The sequence below is a fragment of the Colias philodice genome, chromosome 13 (genome assembly GCF_061535455.1).
Source record: "Colias philodice isolate Cphi_HAF_F1 chromosome 13, ilColPhil1 Martin Lab GWU primary, whole genome shotgun sequence".
In the NCBI taxonomy this organism is placed as follows: Eukaryota; Metazoa; Arthropoda; class Insecta; order Lepidoptera; family Pieridae; genus Colias; species Colias philodice.
This window is the reverse complement of record NC_143098.1, coordinates 8,504,802-8,527,335: the sequence shown is the minus strand read 5'-3', so window position 1 is coordinate 8,527,335 and position 22,534 is coordinate 8,504,802. Positions and strand designations below refer to the sequence as shown.

Sequence of the window (22,534 nt, the reverse complement as noted above, 5' to 3'; positions counted from 1 at the left end):
TGGTGCGATGAGAGGGAATACACAAAATAAGTTTGTCAGCTGATCGAAGAGAGTAGTTTTCGCAGTGTTGAAAAATGAAGTTATTCTTAAGGTAGGAAGGAGTGGAAGGATCGAAAAGGATACGGTATAGTAATTGAAGACAGTGGAGATGATGTCGGAGGCGAATAGGGAGCCACTTGAGGCGTCTGCGATAGAAAGAGACATGGTCGAATTTGCGAAGGCCGAATACAAATCGAATTAAAAGATTTTGCAGACGCTCAAGTTTCTCCATATTCTCAACCGTAAGGTCAGGAAAACACACATCCGCATAGTCGAGGATAGGGAAGAGAAGGGATTGAGCTAACATAATTTTTGTTGGAATAGGCAAAAAGTTACGTAGACGCCGAAGAGTACCCGATGCCGCATACAACTTACGACTGATCTCTTGTAGGTGGTGAGACCACGATAGTGTTTGGTCGAGATGAACACCTAGATTTTTAACCACCTTACAATAAGGAATTGTTACTCCACCAAGGCAGACACTGGGTAAGGCGCCCCAGTCAATTTCGGAAACGAGATACGGACTTCCCATGATAATCGCGTGACTCTTTGCAGGATTGATTTTTAGACCGTATTCGTCACTCCAATTGACCAGGGTTGCTAGTTCGGCATTGATATGTCGGATAGCACTAGGTAAATTGTTGAGCGAGGCCTGGGTGTAGATTTGTAAGTCGTCAGCGTACATATGGTAGAGAGAAGTGAGGCGCGAGGTTAAGGAATTTATAAAGATAGAAGAGAGGAGAGGTGACAACACGCCACCCTGCGGCACACCGGCGGAGACAGCAGCCCAAGAAGAGTGGGTGTCACCCATCAGAACACGCTGCCGCCGGCCACGCAGGTAATTACGAAACCAGTCAATCACCGAAGTTGGAATGTTAATCAAACGCAGCAGACTCAGCAGTATGTCAAAGTCGACTGTATTAAAAGCATTGCTGAAGTCTAGAAGAGTAAGAACTGTGAGCTGCTTATTATCCATCCCTGCACGAATGTCGTCTGTTACCTTCACTAGAGCAGTAGCTGTGCTGTGGCCAGAGCGGAACCCGAACTGGAAAGGACTCAGGATATTGTTGGAGTTAATGAAAGTGGTTAATTGTTGATGGATAAGGCGTTCAAGGACTTTGGAAAGGAAGGGTAAAATAGAAATAGGACGATAATCGGATAACAATTTAGGACTAGATTTTTTAGGTAGAGGAATAATGTGGGCATCTTTCCAACAGTTAGGAAAGGTCCCGGACGAAAGAGAGAAGTTAAGGATATGGGTAATGGTGGGATTAATTATATCGAGGATAGGGATGATCATTCTACGACTCACAAGGTCACAGCCGGCAGCGTTAGAGGCGATGGACAATATGCTTTTCTTAACATCACAATCGGTGAGTTGACTAAAACTGAACGGGGGAAATTCTGGAGTTGGAAGAGAAGCAAGGTTATCTAGAGTGATTTGTTTTAAAGTATTGTTGATATAAACTGAAGATGAAAAATGCTGATTTAAATTATCTATATTGACATTGGAAGAGGACAAAGAATGGGAATTTTTACCAACTCCTAGACTTTTTAGGAAGTTCCAAATTTTGACAGAGTCGCCGTTCTCGACAGATGAATGGAAATGGCGTCGTTGTGCGTCTCTACACAATATGTTGCAACGATTACGAATTGTTTTGTATTTCTCCCGGGCATCGTCTGTTTTTGCAGATTTAATTAGTTTTTGCAGATTTAATTGCAGATTTAATAGTCATAAATCATAATATACACAATGTAACAACTTCGAAATAAACGCACTGCGGTAAAACAATAACGCAGTAATCGTACGTTTTATTTCTCCATTTTATGTACAGACATACATCAATCAACATACCGGATGTGCCTTATACTATTTGTTTTAATGTTTTACAAAAGTACGCGAAACGACTTCCTAAAGCTGTTAGTCTAGCTGTATATAATTATGGGACGGTGAGAAGGTATGTCTCGTCTCCAGGGTGAATTATGTGGGAAGAATAGTTTAGAGTCATTTCTCTGAGGTAACGAGGAACTATAATTCATATATGATGTTGTGGATAGATGCGCCTGCGTATGTATGGAGATTGACAGCTTGTTGAGTTATAGGTGCTGTTTGCGATTCAGTTGTGTAAATCTTTAGGATTCGTGAAGGATGTATTGGTAAGGCGGGAAGAGGGAATTCACAAAAAGTTGTGTAGGATTTTGAGCTTCTGGCATTTAACATAAAATAACATAAAACAGAGATGCTTAAGGAAGTAAAGGATAATGGAATCTATATTTATTAGGTAATTGAGTGATCGTAAAATGTACTTGTTTCGTAGTTTTATAAATTAATTGGAAGGCAAACAATTAAGTTTCAAGATACATTATGTAAAGAGGTTATAAAGTTAGTACATTGAAATTTATGAGATAATACAACAGATCTGATAATTATTGTGTAATGAAAAGGGTTTGTTGATGTTATCTATTGTTATAAATGAGACAATTGTGCTTATAATAGTAACAATATTTGTAGCAAATCTATCTTCGAAATAGAAGCTATAACATATATTATAGTGGTGAAAAATCCTACGACGGGATGATTTGAAAGTTTTGAATGATTGCATTCTATACTAGTCATAATTAAATGGATTCGGAAGGATTTTGTGACTTCCATTGTAGGTAGCTTACAGCCTATAATGGGTTTAAACATAACCTAATCGTAAAATTTAACGTAAAATGCTATTGTAAATTATGTTGAAATTATGGGCGCAATAATAAGGGAGCACGTGCTTGTTAGCCACAAAGACTTTATTGTAATTTGTAAGCTTTGGATATTAAAATTAATTAAAGCAAAGAATGTATGAACGGCCCCTATAATGGGCCTATTAAACAGTTTGCACATAATTAACGTTAGCTGAATTCTCGGGTTTATGCAATGTTTGAACGAATGTATGAACGCCATATCTAAGGGTTAGTCGGGAGGTTCATTTCTTTTAATAACGGCGGCAATATATTAATTCTAACTAAATAACCAACAGAAGAATTAGTAATAACTAACGACTGCTAATTCGCAAAATTATTTTAATTTCGAACAATAAAAAGCTCACAATTAACATTCATCGATAAAGTAATCAATTAAAAAGTATAATTACGGAAGTGAACAATCTCGCCTCATTATAGGTACTACATCGTATTTATTTGAGATTGCATGCGAGATAAAGGCAATGCATTAAACGTAAACAATGATACTAAACTATTTCAACTCTTAGAGGGGAAATTTATGGCGGATTTCATTCATTGAATGGTGTTCGGAGGCGCGTTTCTAATCGCATTGAAAGGTGATCGTAAAATTAGGCATTTCCTCCGATTCTTAGGCTATCTGCAGTCGGATGTCCATAATGCTAGCCTAGGCGAGAGATTATTTCCATCATGTCTATTATTATGACTAGAAATTTTTTATTTGTAAATAAGTGCCGGTTTTATGGACTGTGTTTGCTGATTGCGTATTAACATCCTGCCTGTTTTTATGTTGATACAATGTAAACATGCATGCATGTGAGGTTAAATTTTAATCTAGCTTGTAAATAACATTATTCACGGATTAGAATGACTTTAATAATGAGGATCTTAATCGTTTTATACACAAATATGCTTTAACTTCTATTAATGTGATCCACCATGTTTTTATAGGCAAGTTTTATGTATTGCGCTTAAAAGAGCTACATCATCTTATTATACGAACGTATAACGTTATACCAACGAATACATATACATAGATATAAATGCATACTTGATCTTCATACGGCTATACTCGAAGCTAATAAAGCTTCACAGGTTATGGCCAAGTAATGAGGTGGTCGCGAAAGACGGAAGGCGTCCGCCGCAGATCCGTATCGCCCATCCGATGCACCCAGATTGTAATAACAGAGTTTAATGCTAATTAGCTCTTGTACCAATCTAGATTTAATTGAAAATTATATAGGTACTGTTGGAGATTGATTGTAAAGTTTAGTGGTTGTAGTTTTTATTTCATTGGGAAAGTAATGTTTCTGGCTAAAGCCATTTGTTTGATGCAATGTGTATCCGATAATATGGGAATTTATTGATAGGATATCCTATCAGTAAATTCGATTCGAATTGATAATTAAACTTATAAACGAGTTCAAAAGAAATTTAGAATAGTTTGCGATGTGGTTACAGATTGATGTGTCAGAATAATACAAAACAATGTCGTCATGCGATTTAAAAGAAATAGCTCGTTAGAAAATGAACTAGAAACTTATTGGCAAATGCAGTGAAATTATGGTCGTCCATGAAAAAGTTTTATTATTATGAATATAGGTAGTTACTAAAAAAACTTCCTTAGCAGATATTGCATTCTTGCTGTAGGTAGGTACTTGCAACAAAAGCCTCGATATCGAACCCCGTATAATCGAAGCTCACCGCTAATGGCGTACATAAAAGCCCAAAATATTCCCAAATATCCCGCCACAATGCAGCATTAATGATATGGTATTCAATTAGTTCCCGTGCCGTGGTATTCCCGCGGAGGGGAGGGCCTGCTGAGGTAGCGCGGAGGCTGCGGTAGAAATACGTTATTAACGCCGCGCCGCTTCTTTTTATTTTTAATACGATCGCCTCGAGCTAAAGGTTATCACAGATACGGATTGGGCGAAGTGAATTTGTATATTTTTTAGTGCTTTAATTCTTTAAGGTGGCAGAAGGTTAGGTGGTACGTAAACTGTTAGTGTGAATAATAATTTATAATAGTTAATTTAATGTTAGTAATAGGTAATAGCTAATTTAATTTTTTGTAGTTTGTTAAGGTTCTATAATAATATTCGATTTTGTGTTAATAGTCCTATTATGAATATGTAGCTTACTTAGATGTAATGTAATCTTGTGTTAAATTAGTCCTTATAAGAGTTTCTACTTATTTAAAGAATTTATATTTTACTGACTCAGAAATTTAGTTGATATAGGTAATTAATAATCTCGCAAAGAAGGCATCACAAAATAGTACCTTAGTAAATAAAATCTCAAAAAAAAAAGATAATGTATTAGAATTAAGAACTAATATAACATATTGATACACGATAAAAAATATAATAATTATATAGACTATAGTCCGTACCTGGCTGACATCTTTCGGCATCTGGCCGGTCGGAGGCTGCGATCGCGATAGCGCGGGTCACTGTCCCCTCGCAACTGGTCCCCGGCGCTGCTCCCAATGGATCCAGAATATTGTTTATTAAAAATTTTCTATATAATTTATAAGTTTTATAGAGTTTGTTCTTGTCATTTTTGTGAGATGACTATCTAATTGTGTGTCCATTGATATTTAGATGGAGATTTTACATTGCTATGTTTAATTTGATGAAAATATAAATTTAATAATACAAATTTAATCGATATTGCATTGTGGTGATGATTGATTTTGAATTACTGCTTTATGATGTTTAAATAACAATCAACTGTAGCAATTTTTTTAATAGTCTATAACATCCTTTAATTGTACACTATCAAATTATTCGATAAATATTTCATTTCTATTTTCAACATATAAAAAATACATTGTAAAGTTCCAACGCGAGGCCCCAAGCGGAAGAACGAAAAGTTCACAGTCACAGATCAAATGAGACAGTGCGACAGAGTAAGAAAGTGGAGCGGGTATAGTTTTGTAACACCGCCGTCCGCCACAGCTCGCCACACTCCGGTAGGGTAACCCGCGAGCCTGCGACCCGCCCGCCGGATATCGACGTCCGATTCTTTGTAATTACAACATTTCATAATAGTTTGTGAGCCGAATTAATTGATCAATATCACTGCTCTGTGGCGTTCTCACAGGAATTTTTCATAGGAGATTGTGTGTCGTGATTTCGGACGCGACCGGCGAACCGATAGTTTTTAGTTATTTGTAATACGTTGGTTTTGGCTGTTGGGCAATGTTTTCAATGTTATATGGGTAATCTATACTTTTAGTGTGCGAAAGTAAAGCACTGTAGGTCTGCTTGTTACGTGATCATGTCTGTTAGGTCGAAGGGAAATGGATTCGGATCAATTTTATAACCCATGAACTGTTTGAGAAGGACGTCTGTTTTACAGCGATGAAAAAACTTTTTAGATATGAAATGAAGGTTATATTCTAATAAAATAAAAAAAATATCTATTCTAATGCGAATGGAAAAGTAAGAAAGTGAATCAGCGATCTAAAAGCTCTCACGTTTACGGCAACTGCAAGTAGCCAACTATACAGTATTAAAAGTTAAAAAATAATGTTCTAGGTACTCGAATAAATGTTTAACATAATTTCATATCATACTAGAATTGACATTTATAAAAAAATCGAAACATCTGGTGATGAAGTGCTATAATAAGCTTCCTTATAACACATTACAATCTGTCAATAAGTTTGATGAATATGATATGAGTTTAATTGTAGGTATCATTAAAATAACATATCAATATGTGTCTCAAAATGTATATATCAATCGAGTATTGTAATTTAAGCATTGAGTGGGTGTTGAGTTATTCATTGACAAAAATAAACTGACAACACTGTTGTTTGTGGACGTGGTTTCTTATGAATGGTAGATATCATTTGGAATTTTGTATGACCTTTAGAGATATAGTTAACTATAAAATAATAATATTTTTCAAGAAGTTTTTGTCTAGCGCTTCTTTGAGTGCTTTTAAAATTATATAAGTGTTAGGGTATGTGTACTTAATTAGTGCTTCCAATTTAGAAGTACATATTTACTTACAATATATTAAACGTTTATTAAATATTAGTAACGTATCTTGTGGAGTTTGTATTTTCCAAAAATATTCGTGTAAAAGTAATCAAAAGAAACGGAAGAGTAATCGCCAAAGTCCTTATTTATTATTTGATGTTTTAATAAAAAAAATACTTGCTAATCTCTCTCATGATGACAGAACTCTGCAAAACTAAAAAAGTATTTCGAAGACAGTTTAATCCAAAGAATGACTATACATAGAGGGTATACAATGACGTCGGCGGTCGCGCGACTTTTTGTGCCTCAATCTATTTCACCTCTGAGCGAAGCGAGGCCGCCAATGTCACAATGATGTGGGCAAAAAGTATCCTTCGACATCCACGGTGACTTGAACTAATATTATTTTTAGCACCTCTAAAATCTTTGCGCTATTTTTAGTTTTAATCGCTCTAATTTATCTGTTTGTAATAATGCAATTTTCTACTTTCGTAAATGTTATTTTTTTTTTGAAGCAGGTTCTATTAGAAATGTCAAGCCACAAAATAGTTGAGATTTGATGGAACTCGTGCGCTGAGCACGTCGTTTCATTTCGATACTATCTTCATAAATGCAAGAGAAAGAAAGCTCATATTATCTTTCGTGTTATCCTTCAAAATTCAATGTGAAATACTATAAATAATAAAGCAAAATAGTCACTAGGAAACATAGACCATTACGGCTCCTTTGAAAATCAATATTACATAAATACCAAAGTTCAATAAACATAGTTGACAGTTAAGGAAACAGTATTATTTCGAGCAAATTTCCAACATTTTCTTTTACTTATTATCCTTGACATTTGCTATATTTCATAACATTACACTGACCAAATTGAAACATAAAGTAATTACCCAATGGAGACCGGTCATAAATTGCTTTAAATATTCAACAAACACGTACGGAAAATCGTTTAATTAGATTGAATCTCAATTGGTATTTACTACGTACGGGGTATTAATCATTACAACTGGTAACTGGTTTGAACCGGCGATATCCATCAAGAGGTAACCCAGTTTAGGTATGCATTGACAGTCCGCACCCACTGATAATAATTACGCGTCTTAGAATGTCAAATGTCAAGCAAATGTCAATTGTTGACATAAAAAGTGTACGGCTAGGCCGGTAAACACTTCCGCGCTTTTCTTGGACACAGGACAAAGCTTAAGGTGATAGTCATTTTACTGTAGAGCAAAATTCAAGAATACAGTAAAGGCAAATTATAACAAGTCGTTTACTGCAGCATGATTAAGTAAGATATAACATAGAAATTAGAAATGTTTTGGATGTTAGTTAATTGATAGTAAATACATAAATGACTTTCAATATACAAACAATGCAAGTAAATGCATTCGAATAAAAATAGGGAATAACATCATAGAATATTTGTTGGACGATCGATGTACATAGTTTGATAAGGGTCTAGTAATAAGGCACCAATAGACACAAAACAGAACAAGCGCGCAACACAGCGAACGTGATCGTAAATTGTACAAACAATTGTCAATCCAAGTGGATACATGAGCATTGTCCGATACGCACTCACAATGGAGCGGCACTGATATAGTTTTACAGCGGCAAATAAAGGACCATTACAAGAGTATTACTGTCTGGTGGGCTCTCGACAGGGTCCGAGCAGGAAGTCGGCTGAAGCGTCGATTTCTCCGCGCGAGCGATAAATAACAGCTGGCTCTAATTCCTTGCACCATATTTACGCCGGCCGCGACACCGCGTGGGTGAAACGGTGCAGTGTAATCAAATGTAGTTGCAACTATCGCTGGCCCTTTTATTGCGTATCTAACGCAGTTTTCTTCCGAGTTCAACAAGCGACGCCATTACGGTATCTGCTTGACATTATTCGTATAAATTAGTGTTTCGCAGATATAGGTACAAGGGTGTTATTGCGTCTGTAGGTTCGACCGAATGCGAGCTTTGCGTTCGGACGGAATCGGCGCCGTGCAATCGCAACTCGCAAGTACCGCACACGCTCTTGATCCTATTAATATTTATTGGCTTTAACAAGGTCCCCATGCCTGAGGGCGTGCGCTGATATTTAGCCATGATAGCTCGTAGTACAGAATGTATCATACCTATTGTTTACGGACTTACGAGATGTCAGACTTTGAAAATTATTGTTTCATTTTTGTTGAGAAAATTTCCTGTGATTTATTACAAACATAATTTAAATTTAAAAAATGTACTTAGCTGTTGTAAAATAAAATAATAAGAAATAATTTGGAAAATCCAAAAGTGCACGCCTCATAATTTTTTTTTAATAAATATTTATTAATTATTATTTTTGTTTATTTAATAACAATTAAACCACATCGAATCAGACCCTGAAAAATGAAAGGGTTCTATTCCTGAGCATACTCAAGTGTAAGAGAAAAAAAAAGACTCGATTAGTAAAGTATTTCGGTCGCTATCGTGTTAACAAGAAAAAGGATCCGCACATACAGACACACGGACGTCCAAGACAGAACTTTTTTAAACTGTTTTTTAACTAGTTTAAATAACAAAAATGACATCAAAAATATCATGAACGTTAAAAATAGTGTTTTTTCTTAATATGTGTGTGTATGTATTATCTTACAAGTGCAATGTATGATACATAAAGACATTTTAAGTTTGAAAAATCAGATGTTTTGCGCGAAGTGACAGTAGTACCCACCTCAACGCTTCGCTTATGAGGCGTGCAATAGAAATCACTACATAGTATAAAACAAAGTCGCTTTCCCTGTCCCTATGTCCTTATGTCCCTATGTCCCTTTGTACGCTTAAATCTTTGAAACTACGCAACGGATTTTGATGCGGTTTTTTTTAATAGATAGTGTGATTCAAGAGGAAGGTTTATATGTATAATAACATCCATTAAATAGTGGAGAAGTACTGTTATTTTTGAGATTTCTAATGTGATGTCGTAAAAAATTACTTTTTTTCCGCTTACATTGCAAACGCAGGCTGAACCCTACGAGTTTTATCAAAATAATGTACTAAGTATTATATACATTGAAAAGGTCTACAGAAAAGTCCGCGATGGTATATGTCTATCTCTTATGGATAACCCACAATAACTATTTTTTGTCATTTACTTTTTACGACAAATAAAAGCTAATATTCGATGCGATTTTAACCAATACAGCATTAATCCTTAACCAATTAAATACCTTGAATACATTGTTCATTTAATATAGATCTAAATTGCCCTTTACACCGTATGTTTTAAGTGAATATTTTCGAAGATATTACAGATTTAAAAATTGCGGGATGTAGCGTTTGCGGCGGTACCGGCCGGCCGCCTGGCTATCTATTTAGCTACCCGTGCGAAGCCGGAGCGGGCCGCTATGTTTTTAATTTTTATATACAACGTTCGCAGTTTTTCTGTAGTGTATTTAGTATCAGCATTGTACCCGTGCGAAGCCGGGGCGGGTCGCTAGTTTAATTATAAAGCTCTAATTTGAATCGTACCAAAAAAGAGTCATAATATAACCCTAATGTGAAGTTATTACTAATCAGAAATGCTAATTTATTTTAATTGCATAGCAATAAAAACAGTGTTCGCGAAAATATCAATTGATATAGAGCGCGCTCTCGCCGGCTCACGTCCACTTGCGTAATTTATTTACTTTTACCATTAACTATTATTTATTGCAATCAATTAGTTTTATAACTTTAGTGCAATTAAGTCGAACATGTAGCGCGTTTGTTAGGCAAAAGCTTGTAAAAGTCTAATATCAATAAAATTCATTAGCAACCCGGAATAATTATGTATTATGTAATTGTCATGACATTAATACAAGTAGATACCAATTGCAATATAAGAAAAATAAACACTTCGAGAATATGGCAATTAATGTATTGCACGCCTCATAAGCGAAGCGTTGAGGTGGGTACTACTGTCACTTCGCGCAAAACATCTGATTTTTCAAACTTAAAATGTCTTTATGTATCATACATTGCACTTGTAAGATAATACACACACACACATATTAAGAAAAAACACTATTTTTAACGTTCATGATATTTTTAATGTCATTTTTGTTATTTAAACTAGTTAAAAAACAGTTTAAAAAAGTTCTGTCTTGGACGTCCGTGTGTCTGTATGTGCGGATCCTTTTTCTTGTTAACACGATAGCGACCGAAATACTTTACTAATCGAGTCTTTTTTTTCTCTTACGCTTGAGTATGCTCAGGAATAGAACCCTTTCATTTTTCAGGGTCTGATTCGATGTGGTTTAATTGTTATTAAATAAACAAAAATAATAATTAATAAATATTTATTAAAAAAAAATTATGAGGCGTGCACTTTTGGATTTTCCAAATTATTTTAAATTATTATGCATGTTTACATAAATACTGAAAGAGCCTTAATTTTTGTAATAAAACAATCCAATTCCTACAGTCGACGTTCTATGTGAAATAAATGGCATCCCATTATTATATAAAGCAAAATAGCCACGAACAAAGATTTCCCATTAAATATCGCCGCAAAATACAAATAAAACAAATCTCTCTACATAATATTCCTCTCGAATCGCGAAGACTTGATTTCTTATCGCTCAGACAGAGTCCAGCCATTGTAGAATCGAGTGTTAAATTATTATCCAATCACGTAAGATTTCATGGGACAGATCATTTCTAGGCTTTCCTTTATGCGTAGGGTCGTGATAATAATCTATGGTATAAATAGTGGGATTTGAATAATCAAATACGAGCGGAGTTTCGCGTGTAAATTATATTGCTGGCTTTCGTAATGGTATTTGACCCGAGAAATTGTTAATGCCTCGGGTTGAGCCTTGGTCACTGGTTGAAAAACCCTTATATGATATAGATAGTTGGAAAGCTGGATTAAACGTAACTGCGTATGTTTTGCAATATCTTCGCATATGTATTTTACACACCTAGTAAGTGGGTGGTCTTATAAAAAATATTGTAATTTTCCTTCTAATTTAAATGAATATTTTTTTTAGTTTAAGGTGTGTAAGATATGGCAATTAGTGCTGGACTATATCTAAAATATTACGGAACTTGTTATCTTATGAAGTGAATTGATTTACATTGTTGATTATCATGAATATTAATTACTATTATCATTATCATTAGTCATATTTTTTATCTAAAACAAGTCTCTGGTATGTTTGTACACTTTGAAATTTATTTTATAATGAATTCTCCGTGGTATTATGAGTTTTGATGCCTTCCTGCAAGTGCATGTCTAATCGGATTGTACTCGAAAACAAATCTATAGCGGCCATAAAGAGTCTAACATTCCTAGGTATAATATCGAGAACAGGTTACAGAGCATCACTACGCATTATTTGTAGCACCACATATGCACACATAGACATTATGGATGATCAAGTTGAACGTCTGCACGTCAGGCTAACTAGATTCATGCGTGTGTGGGTGAGAGCAAGATTTATGGCGCGCACCACTCAATGAGGCAGCATTACGTTGATAGCATGGACATCCGAACATCTAGCAAATTGAATGGGGAACGAACTCATTCTTTGCTCGCTCGTGTCGTGTATGGTGTGGCGTGTGTATGTGTACTGTGTATGACAGGTGACACGTTACGTTGAGGATTATTGTGTGGAATCGCGGATCTAATCGCTATTTGATTTTGATTGTAATGTTATGGTTAGACTATAAGCTAGCTCTGTATGATTGTGTGGATGCAAAGTATTTTCATCTGTTTTAACGGATAGGTGCAGAGATTTATTTATTTCACACAGGAATAACGAAGTAATCCAAAGTACAATATTTGTGGTTAAGTGTGCATTTGTATTTTATTGTATTTGTATTTTTACTGGGAGATTTAGACCGGGAGATATTGACACAAAATTTCGAGTCATTTGTAACAGGATGGCGGTTCTACAGGGTTCTAAGTACGCAATGACAAAAAGAAAAATGATGGTGTGAACGCTGGTACCGGCGGCTTATTCGCTATTTTTCCGACGAGTTCGACTAACGCCCACGCGACTAAGCCGCCGGTACCAGCGTTCACACCATCATTTTTTTTTGTCATTGCGTACTAGGACCCCTGTAGAACCGCCATTCTGTTACAAATGACTCGAAATTTTGTGTCAATATCTCCCGGTCTAATTGTACAGCTCTTAATAAAATGAAGTTTGATGTTCACTTCCTTGTTACATTATATGTTATTAGTAATTATTTATATCGTGCCAAGTGTAACACTTATTTTACGGTACGGTTATCTTTATAATTCTTCCGTAGTAGATATAAAAATTAAAGCTAAAAGTTAGAAATGATTCCTTAGTAAATTTCTTTTTAATTTCTATTATATTCATTCATATGCTAAAATATTACGACCAAAAAGTCTAAATTCGAATTTTCTAAACGTAAACTAGACATTATTTTTCATGTATCTTAATTTGCTTTTAACAACCACAAATAATAACATTACTTTTAGAAATGGATGAGTCATCTCATCAAAGCCGTACCTCCCGCATTCTTCATACCATTCAAACTGATACACTAAAACCCAGCGATACATTTCCCCAGTGATGTATACATTTTAATCTCCACTTAAACAATCGTCCAGCGGGATGTATTTATTAATGTACAATCTCGATAAATGGCATAACCGAACCGGCCGCATTAAGGCGACGAGCACAAATCGTTGGACGTTGCTATACCACTTTGATCCAGCTATCGTCCTATCTTTGGTTTTGAAGACAAATGGTAGAGAGACGCCTCACACGATCAACAATGGGCTGTAGGCGAACTGGATTGCAATTCAATAACCTACACAACACGGATTCTAGTTATGTAACACACAATATTTTGTTTGATCTGTGACGCTTTTGAGGCTACGCTGTGTGGTCTGGATGATTTGTGGCAGATTAAGTATTATGTTTTTGAATAATTGATGCGAGTTTCGGTGAATGTAAAGGCTGTGGAATATATAACAAAGGATTAGTCTTTGTATCATCTACCTATGTAATGTTCCTAGTGTAGTGGGTGTATAATTGTCATATCATTTTACGTAGGTATATTTTCTAATATTTTATAAAAACAATCACTTATATGTATAAATCAATGTTAGTTATTTAATCAACGAAATAAAATTTAATCTATAACAAGCACGTTAGGTCCTATTATCCTGTAGTTAAACACACAATAATCAATTATTATCAGTACATATTATGTAAGCTAAATGATTGTTTCATCATCGCTGAATGCAAGTAAGCACTCGGTCCACATAACCTATTGTATGCAAACGCATTCACACAACCAGCTTCAGGGTAGCTTTTTGCTACCAGTAAAGTTCAGACAGACGATACATTACGCGCACCAATTGAGTCATCGTAGGTACGAGTATGATGGAATAATCAAAACCGAATAAATTAATCTCTAATTGGTCCGATCCTATCGCCGGTGTCGTAACCGTCAAAATGTCGTCCCGACATAAAAATGTCAGTGGGTACGACATTTCGGATTAAGCCGAGACGGGAAAGTGATCGAATTTGAGCGTGGCCTTTGTAAAGTGCTGACCGGTCGCACCGCGTTGTTGTTTGTGCACTCGCTTATGAGTCGCAGGATAAAGGCTTACCCAGATGCAAATGAGGCTTGATTCGTTTATCTTTTTAAAAGCTTTTCGGATTAGCTGTGATGTGTCCGCCGTGGCTATTGTGAAATTGAATAGCTATAACGTTAATGTGGCTAGTGTTTTGAACAGCTATTCTATGTCGTTCCTTGCAAAAACTTTTCAGCTGGCATTAGCACCATTCAGCAACTTATCTTTCATGTGTGTAAAGATAAAACAATAAAACATCGTAAGCTTTATACAGACCAAGAAATGCAATCATAGGATTTCCTTTTTTGTCTAGGCAAAGATTTCTCCATTATCATAATAAAAAATGAAAATGTCTAATGTTATAAATCGTTTATTAAAACTAATGCATCCATTTTCCTTTCAATCTCCATTATTACTTCCGCCTTACTGCAAATAGGTACTATTCATTTTGCTATTATGTATATAGAATTCGTATAAATAGAATCTCGTAGAAATATAATTGTTGTCGTTTTATACAATGCAGGTTTATAGTTAGTCAATTTTAAAGATTGTCACTAAACGCTTCATCCTGAAATTAAACATATTACGGTCATTTTATTTATATATCTTGCCTATTTTAGATACTGATAACTATATTACATTATTACAGTACAGTACAGTGATCAATGACTTTCTACGTGGACAAAGCGCAACATGTCAGCTTACCACCAATATAATTAGGGGACATTCTCCAAGCGACGTATGAACTTACCTATATCTTGCATCACAATAATTCCCATCAGAAACCGGTACGCAAATTGTGCACATATAAATTGCCTATCCGTCACGGCGATCACAGATATCGACAGGCCATACATCAAACGCGAATACCTTGTGATCGTCATTGTAAGGTGCGACCGCTTTGTGGCCTTGTTGATAAGCGGCAGGATTGATGGCTGCTCGGCTCCTGGTGTTCGCGGTTTGAGAACTAGAGAGGGTGGTAGATGGAAGATCTGTATCGATGGAGCGATGGACGTGTGTGCTATTATTAATACTAATTGTGTACGTGTAAGAAACACGTATCGGTAAGTTTGGGAGGTGTTCTCGAGTGACGTAGTGTGAGTTAATAGGTAAACCTGCAATTTTTATAGATAATATTAGAATTTCAGGTCGTTATGGATTTAAAGGCCTAAATCAGGATACAGTGTAACATGTTTCGAATGCTTTATAATGAGCGACGCGATCGTAATAGACTGTAAATAAAGGTAGATTGACGAATTGTTAAATGTCGGTAATGGTAGTAACTAGTAATGGCATTGCAACAATTCCTTGGTAATGTTCTTAATATCATGTTTGATTCAAACATTCGACTATCTATTTATTGTGTGACAATATAGTAATACGCCCATACAATATATATGCATAACTTAAAAAGTGAAAAATAGTAGGAAAATATATTTATAGAACTAAGTAATTAAATTTTATTGTAAACGTAATGCATTATAGCAATACAACTTGTATGTATGTCCAGCGCGAGCCGTACATTACACAAGGAAACAATTGAGCGAATGTACCTCTTTACAATAACTGTTCAGTTAATCTTCAAGCTAGTAACACCATGTATACGGATTTTGAGAGACATAGCAAAATTAATACTTTTTGTAAATTTTATAAATAATGATCTTATAGGTTTTATAAAAAATTGTGAGATGAAAAAATATGTATTTTTGCTGATAATCATAAAAAAACATAAGTAACACGAACTGTGTGTCTCAATAAAGAATAATCCACATAAAAAACTGTATTTTAATATTTCACATGAAACTTATAAGTATAACTTATTCTTATGCTTACGAAAGAAATAATCAGCAAATCTAAATTTTAAATAAACAGTGCCGACCCAGTGGTTCAAGGCCTCGTCTTTATTTTTATTCGTCCATAGTTCAAGCGTTACAGTATCAAAGGTCATGTTTTAATTAAATGTAGATCTTATAATTATTCCAATTTAATAGTCGATGAAGGCCACGCTTATTCTTTTTTATTTTTAATCTATAAAAAGACAAACGAGTATCAGTTGTTTATTTTATAATGCAATTAACAACTTGCAAAATAGAAATAATAATGATTTATTTATCATAGGATTACATTTTAATACGTTTGATATTGGCTATTAATATAAATCCATGTAATAAATGCACGGTCATTACCACGCTCTGTATTCATATTCAATTTCATAAATTAATATTCGCTTATAAATAGATATCTATCGAAGTAGATAAATTTATAAATATTCAGATACTATTGAGATTTTAGTTACATAGAAATCGGATTATCAATATCATCATAATAATAATATCATGTTAATTCTTTAAAAATCGCGATAGAAAGGAGTATGTATTATGAAATAAAGTTTATTTCTAGACCTTGTTGCACTTTATTTCTAGAGGTTAGGTAAATACTATTATGCTACGTTAAAGCAAAATACATATGTATTTATTCATTTATATATGTAGGTACATAATTATATTTATTCCGGTTCGAATGGCCATTGTTTTGGAAAATGGTTTACGAATACTTTTATTAATCATGAAATATCTCCCAAGGAAAAATTGCCATTTATGGATTACTAGCTTTCCGCCCGCGGCTTCGCCCGCGTTTTCAAAGAAAAACCCGCATAGTTCCCGTTCCCGTGGGATTTCCGGGATAAAACCTATCCTATGTGTTAATCCAAGTTACCTTCTATATGTGTGCTAAATTTCATTGTAATCGGTTCAGTAGTATTTGCGTGAAAGAGTAACAAACACACACACACAAACACATCCTCACAAACTTTCGCATTTATAATATTAGTAAGATAATTGTTTAGTGTAACTTTTAAATGTAAAATGTCAACACAAATAACTGGTTTCTTTTTATACATAAAAATAATGTGTTTCTGATACCATGAGGTTTTGCTACTTTCCGCCATTTATTTATAATGTAAACACATTTTAAGAGGATTCTCCGATTTAATTATTCATATTTTTTTGAAAAGGCTTGTTTATGTGATATGTATATGATCATGGAATTTCCCAGTTTTATATTATTCTATTTGAAGCAGAGTTGAATCCAACAAACCAAAATCATAAGCATTATTCCAGCTGTGAATTAACTTTTACCTGTATCACAGCTTACTAATAAATATAATTACTAATCCTTATTTTCGGATGTACACACATTATATAAAACCATACTATTATCATCTAGATTGCCTATAGTCTATGATATAGTCCCTTTTTTTGTGGTGTTTCTCAATGTTAGCCAGAAGAGCTTCTACATTTTAACGCAGACGCGGGGGTGAACTGAAGGTTCACCCTGGTAGCGACATGCGCAAGGGCGTCCCCCCTTGACGGGGATCTCGAACCTCGGCTTGGGCTGTCGCTTGAGTGGAGGAGGCCAGAAGGGCCCTAATCGGGCGGGATATAGTCCCATAGACGTTTTCCTACTACTCCCAAAAGTGTGGCGAGCCTACACAGATTTAGTGCTAAGTCCTCTAGGCCTTCTGAAGGGTGTAACCTTTACAAATACTAATTTATTGCAAGGTTATTGAATACACGTGTTGCGGATAGTTGAGTTCTTGTATAAGCCGTGCTGCAGTTATAATCGCCGAGCGAACTATAAATTATGCATAATGACGTTTACATTCGCAACTACGAAATTAGATTGAAATTATAAACTCTGTAGTCTGTATTGAAGTGGATGCTTTGAATGATTCGAATGGTGTTGGCTTGCAATGTTGTGATGGGATTTGGGAACTTTTCGGACAATTACGTTATTGAAGCAAATATTGGATTTGTAATAGGGATCAGTGTGATTCGTTACATCAAACCAGAAAGCAGATTGGTCAGGAAAAGTATGCTAAACTACAAACAAAAAATGTTAAGTACATACAACTATAGGTATGATAAATCATAGATCAAAACAAAATAGTGTAATCGTCACTTCCTGTTTATTCACGATATTAGTTCGCTCTTACAACAGTTACACTTTATAACCTTGGCCTATATAAAAACGACAATGTTATATAAGTCAAACACACCGTTATCATAATATACGACACAGCAGTTAATATTCAAATTATAATGGCGAAGATAAACTTAAAAGTGGTTCACCTTTAAGTTGGTTACATTACGTTTCCTAAATTAAATTATTTATGTTTTGTGCCGACCGCGACGGTACTTGCTCCATATAATATAAATGAGACGTGTTTTGTGACAGTAAAAAATTGATTCAACCGTATGACATTTAATAGAAAATATCAAAAGACTGAATTATTGACTTATTGCACAGTAGCCGTTGCATAATGCATTGACAGTGGGCAATATTTAAATGAACGTAAACAAAATACGAGTAAGAGAATTTAATTACTGTCATTATTATAATTATTGCATTATTGTTTTGTAATTAATGCTGTTTAGCATGATTATTGTGAGATTTTGTTACTTGGACGTTGAACTTATCTTTGGACTTAGGACTAGATATTATCTTCTATAAACTCCTGAGTATTTTTATCACTTTAGGATAGTGTGTTCATTGTCTCGAATAAATTAAAAAATAAATTGTTTTTTTTTAAACTTCCAAGGCTCAAAAAATCATCAAAAAGACAAAATAAAACAGGATTCTTAGTTTTTAAAGGTCTTAAAAGTACACTAGGTTTTATCTGAACTATGTGGTCGAGTTGGAAAGTTGTTTAAGCCCTAGGGCGTCAAGATTGAGAAGAAATAAAAACTTAATCTGTTTTGAACTATCACGCGTCGGGTCGACGACCTGATGACATTTGACATGCGAATGTCAAGGCGACGTCAGTCATCGATCGTTGGTCTTCATAACAGTATTGCCAACATTAAAAAAACTTTATTTTATGAATTAAAATGTGCCTTGTGCGTATGATGGAATTTCTACGAATTTATTGCATCTTCTAGTGTTAATAATGTCAACTTTATTTTGTAATTTAAAAAGCAATTGCGTTCATTAATGATCTTAATAATTGATTTTGTATGGACTTTCGAACGTACAAATTTGTATCAAACCTTGACCTTATAACTTAATTAAAAATTTTAACACTCCCACCATATGAATAATAGCCAATATAGATATCGGTTTCAAATATCTCCAACATAATTGAATACAGGATAATAATTTTCGACGTAAATCCATGAACACGATTTGTCACACAAGTAGGTACTTACCGAAGTGTAATTGGGATCAATAATAATCGTTTTCTCTATAAGATCGATTATATGCTAAAGGTCACTATGCTGCTAAAGCGAATCAAATCGTAATAATGAGGTGTAAAGTCTAAAATGTGCTGTCAGGCAAAATGTCATGCTTCCGCGTTTAACACAACTGTAATGTGTATAAGGGTATACGAAAAATAAGAGCAAAACATTGAAAGGTCACAACCATCGTACCGGGTGTCGTTATCGAGTTTAATTTGTATCATTACATAAATATGTTTATTTAAAAAAACGTAAACGTTAAAAAATATATAGCGCAAGTTATCGCGATCTTAATTATACCAATTTATTTTTTTCGGCCCGTATTATTGCATATTGTAACTGAGTGTAACAGATAATGACAACTTCGTATTTCTCCGTCGATTGTTAATTTGTTGCCGCTTGACGTTCATGTGTTTATTTTCACGTTATTTCTAAACGTTGGCAGTCAAGTGAATAAGTTATTTAAATGTGTTTTTTCTTTTAACACTAAATTGTGTTCAATAAAAAATAATAGGGACCATCAGGGAAATAAGTTTCAACAACGTTTTAGTGATATTATGTAGCGTAAATATTTTAAAACAAAACTTGTTACGCTGCAGCTGGCTACGTGCCTCCGTAGTTCTTAGGTGTGTTCTTAAATATATTTGTATATAGTGCTACGTCCGCGTCGCTTTGACCGTTTTAACTTCAAATATAATTCCAATCATTTGGTATCTACCTATAATATTATATAGATAACTCATTATTTATGTACAAATTCGAATGCATGGCAAGAAAAACTTCCTATATTGTGTAGGAGTGTTAATTATCATAAATTTTATGCTAAAAGTTATTTATATTATCTATGCACTATTGCCAAGCAAGTTTGCATCCTAGGACAATTTCGCTTTATCATGTTATCATAATGAACTAGCAACCTTTACAGTATTCCCGTTCACCTTGTTAATAACATGATACTTTTCTTAAAATATTATCACAGATAATCAACAACCGAGCATAAAGTGACATAGTGCTTTTTTATCTGTGCAAAACTCGCCGCGAATCATAGCGTCATCTGTGGACTTTTGGCGGGTGATATTTCACTTTTCGCGATTTCATATTTTATCGGAGCATAAATTATTCCGTTTAATCTCTTTAAATAAATCATGTCTATAATTCAGTACATTTCTTATTTGTCATGTATCTTAATTTAAATTTGAAGGCACTTTTGTATTTGTGATGTATATTTTTTGTCATTTAAAGGCACAATAAATTCGTAATATTACGGCAATATGACGCAGAGGAAAAACAAAATCAATTTTCAATGCTTACATTGTGTTCGTATTTGGTGCGCGTAGTTGGCGCGTGTTAGGCGCACGTGGGCCGCGACATTTGCCCCCAGGAGTGCAGCGCGGTGCGGCCGTGACGTCATCAAATGAATCACCATCAAACTTTCTACAAAATAACCGATATTAGGGTGTATTCGGTGCGGACTGCTGCCACATAACGGTGCTGGGTGTTAACGTTTTGTAGAGGCGGTGAATTACAGCGCAGGTTAAAAGTAGGATGTTATTAACGTGGTTTAGCGATGCTTCAGTTTGTATGTATATGCTATGGGGTATTTTGTCTTGGTTAGAAAACAAAAGTATTTCCATTTTATCTGTTATGTTAGTAGTTTTTAATGATTATGGAAAATACACGAGAACAAATGTAGCAATTAAGAAATACATATGTTACTTTCACTATTAAGTCATTAATAGGCTTTGGTCGGCTTTAGTATTTAATATTTCACATACCGAAACACCAATGAGTCGCAAATTAAACAAGTAGTTACTCTTTTCAAATGACACTTGCAACAATGCAAGGTCGAACCTACTGTTTCATAAAAAAAAATACATGCCATTAAATATCGTAGGTCTAATTGTCGAAGACAGTGATTGTGTCAGAGCGAGTCGTGTACAACGCTGCGTAGGCGCAAGCTTCGCTGTTAGGCCTTATTATGATAGACGCGAACATCGACCAACAGGATCTATTGCCTGTTCTGCATGTACACTGGGACATAATCATATTATGGTGTTAGGAGATGATTTATAATTAATTTATAGATGGGAGTTTTGTGAAAATTAATGAAAAATAATAATAACTACATATTTCGTTAGTGAAACTAGACGGAAAGGTAACCAGTATAGGTGACCGATAAGACGATATCTTATTTTCTTTATTCTGTTTGCGTAACGCAGACTATGAATTCCGTACAAATTGGTGAAAATGTAAAAGCCGTAAAAATGTGTTTCATTTATCAAAAATGACTTTTAAATAACGGTCTGATTTAATCTCGACGTGAACGTGCAAAAAATGCGAATATTTTCAAATTCACTTGTCACATGCGTAACGTTGTTCCTCTATAATTTATGGACGTTTACATAAATGTTACGGAAGAGAAAAAGAAATAAAATGTTTATTAGACGCCGTACGTACGTACGGTTTCACAACTTTCAGATTTTATACACTTTCCCGAGAGCAATTACCAATTGCACCAATTCTGTTAAATCGTAAAATAAAAGCGTTATTATGAGTTATAAATGCGGGTCGAGGTGTAACTGTTGGTTACTTGAGCATAGATTATAGACTACAGGTCTACGAGAACATTTAAAGTGACGGATTTTGCAAATCGTTAAAATTAATTATTTGTCTATGACCCTTGCGTAGATTATGTTCACATTAATAGTGTTATTTTGCTGAAATTGTTACAAATGAGTCCGAGTTTATTTATGGCTGTCGAAAATTATATTTTATATCCAATGCATGAAATAGTAACGGAAATTAAATTTTGCAATTTAGCTGTTCCTAAAAATTAAATTTATAGGAACAGCTAAATTTGACAAACGACACAGTAACAGATTATGCAATTATAGAAATATCGCAAAAAATGTATGATTTATGCACACGTACAGTTTTGAATGTAAATTTTGTTCTGGATAAGTTAT

General features: G+C 34.6%; 1 protein-coding gene across 3 annotated transcripts in view; it reads left to right on the top strand.

The window, feature by feature from the left end:
• LOC149483556 (uncharacterized) overlaps window positions 1-22,534 on the top strand; it is a 184,693-nt gene that overhangs the window by 97,561 nt on the left and 64,598 nt on the right. The window lies entirely within an intron of this gene.